Source organism: Rana temporaria, chromosome 11 (genome assembly GCF_905171775.1).
Source record: "Rana temporaria chromosome 11, aRanTem1.1, whole genome shotgun sequence".
Lineage (NCBI taxonomy): Eukaryota > Metazoa > Chordata > Amphibia > Anura > Ranidae > Rana > Rana temporaria.
In genome coordinates, this window is record NC_053499.1 from 40,144,833 (window position 1) to 40,147,960 (window position 3,128).

The window sequence follows — 3,128 nt, forward strand, 5'->3', positions numbered from 1 at the left end:
CAAGAAAGAGGAAGAATATCACCTGTACCTCACCTTTATAACATACTCCTGTTACCTGATTGGACAGTCTACCTATGTTCATTTGCATACCTATCTGTGTAACGTTTTTTCTTTTCATTAACTCTCTTGCTGCTGGATGACAGTAAAGAAAGATTATAGCATAATACTCGCCTCCTGTTTTTAATAAAATCTATATTTTCCGTCCCCAAGGGTAGGAAAATCTCCAATTTTAGCTGCCCCGCCTCTGCACTGCCTCCTGGCGTGGTGGCCATCTGTAAGCCCAGGGGCCCCATAATCTTCTATTGCCCGGGAGCCCCATGAGCGCAAACCAACCAACTTGAAGGAGCTGGAGCAGTTTTGCAATGAGGAATGGGCAAAAATCCCAGTGGTAATATGTGGCAAGCTCATAGAGACTGATCCAGAGGAATTTTGAGCTGTGATAGCCTAAAAAAAAAAAAAAAATCTTCAAAGTTGTGGGCATGTTCTGTATATTAAATGATGCAAATTCTCAAACAATCCATGTTAATTCCAGGTTGTGAGGCAACAAAACACGAAAAATACCAAGGGGGTGAATACTTTTGCAAGGCTCTGTATATTTAAAAACCAGCAAATCTGTTGCAGCTAACAACAAAAATATATAAAAATAATAAAAGCGTCCCAAAACTTCTGGTAATATAGTGTAAATATATATATATATATATATATATATATATATACACACACAATATATATATACACACACACGCGGTGCACACCTATGGTCAGATTGCATGCCAAATCGCACCAATGTGAACCTAAGCTCAAAGCATTAAAGAAAATGGGCAGAGGTTCTAGCCTACCACTCCCTTTCTGTTTGTTGAAACCTTTGTCCAATATGGGGAAATTTCTCTGAGTACAGGAAAAATCCAACAGAGTTTCTAATCCTTACCTATTCTACCCATAACCTATAAAAAATTAAGGGCAGGTCATACACTATGATAAAACATTATATATATATACACACACACACACACACAGAGTACCTTGCAAAAGTTTTCACCCCCCTTGGCTTTTTACCTATTTTGTTACATTACAGCCTTTAGTTCAATGTTTTTTTAACCACTTTAGCCCCGGGCCTGTTTTTTAGAGTCGGTGTTTACGAGACAAAACCATTTTTTTTGCTAGAAAATTACTTAAAACCCCCAAACATTATATATTTTTTTTTCTAACACCCTAGAGAATAAAATGGCAGTCATTGCAATACTTTTTGTCACACCGTATTTGCGCAGCGGTCTTACAAGCGCACTTTTTTTGGAAAAAATTCACTTTTTTAAATGAATAAATAAGACAACAATAAATTTGGCCCAATTTTTTTATATATTGTGAAAGATAATGTTACAAATAAAATGATACCCAACATGTCACGCTTAAAAAATTGCGCCCGCTCGTGGCATGGCGTCAAACTTTTACCCTTAAAAATCTTGATAGGCGACGTTTAAAAAATTCTACAGGTTGCATTTTTTTGAGTTACAGAGTAGGCCTAAGGCTAAAATTATTGCTCTCGCTCTAACGATCGCGGCGATACCTCACTTGTGTGGTTTGAATACCGTTTTCATATGTCGGCGCTACTCGCGTATACGTTCGCTTCTACGCGCGAGCTCGTCGGGACGGGGCACTTTAAAAACAATTTTTTTTCTTTTCGCATTTATTTTTATTTATTTTAGAATTTTTAACACTGGAAAAAAAAAAATTATCACTTTTATTCCTATTACAAGGAATGTAAACATCCCTTGTAATAGAAAAAAGCATGACAGGTCCTCTTAAATATGAGATCTGGGGTCAAAAAGACCTCAGATCTCATATTTGGGCTTAAATGCAAAAAAAAAAAAAAAAAATTTTGGAAATGTAATTTTTTCAAATGACAAAAAAAAAAATGTTTCTTTAAGACGCTGGGCGGGACTGACGTTTTGACGTCACTTCCGCCCAGCAGAACTATGGGGACGGGCGAAGGAGATTTTTCCTTCAGTCTCGTCTAGAGTTGCCACCTCATCCCTTTAAAAAGGAACACATATGAATTACACAGGTTCTGAGGTTAATTTAATGCAGGTAAGGCACCAAATGAGTCTAATTACCACCTTAATTAGCCACAGAACCTGTGTAATTAATATGTGTTCCTTTTTAAAGGGATGAGGTGGCAACCCTAGTCTCGTCCCCGCTCAGCTGCCGGATGGTCGCGATCTCCTCCGCCGCTACCGACGGCTACGGTAAGCGGCGGAGGGCGCGGGAGAGCGGCGGGAGGGGGGGCCCCCTCTCCCGCCACCGATAACGGCAATCTCGCTGCGAATCCGCCGCGGAGACCGCCATTATCGTTAACACGGCCGCCCACAGAAGAGATGGATATCTCGATTGTGGCAGCAGCTGCTGCGGTTACCGAGATATTCATCTCTAAAGTGAGGACGTATAACGACGGTGGGCGGTCGGCAAGTAGTTAATCTGAATTATATGTGATGGTACAGAACACAATAGTCTAAGTTGGTGAAGTAAAATTAGAAAAATATATACATAAACTATTTTTCAGAAATATAAAAATTATAATTAGCATTTGCCCCTTCACCCCTTTTGTTATGAAGCCCATAAAAAGTTCTGGTGCAACCATCTACCTTCAGAAGTCACATAATTAGTGAAATGATGTCCACCTGTGTGCAATCTAAGTGTCACGTGATCAGTCATTACATATACACACCTTTTTGAAAGACCCCAGAGGCTGCAACACCTAAGCAAGAAGCACCACTGACCAAACACTGCCATGAAGACCAAGGAACTCTCCAAACAAGTAAGGGACAATGTTGAGAAGTACAAGTCAGGGTTGGGTTATAAAAAAAAAAATCCAAATCTTTGATGATCCCTAGGAGCACCATCAAATCTATCATAACCAAATGGAAAGAACATGGCACAACAGCAAACCTGCCAAGAGAGGGCTGCACACCAAAACTTACGGACCGGGCAAAGAGGGCATTAATAAAAGAGAGGCAGCACAGAGACCTAAGGTAACCCTGGAGGAGCTGCAGAGTTCCACAGCAGAGACTGGAGTATCTGTACATAGAACGACAATAAGCTGTACGCTCCATAGAGTTGGGTTTTATGGCAGA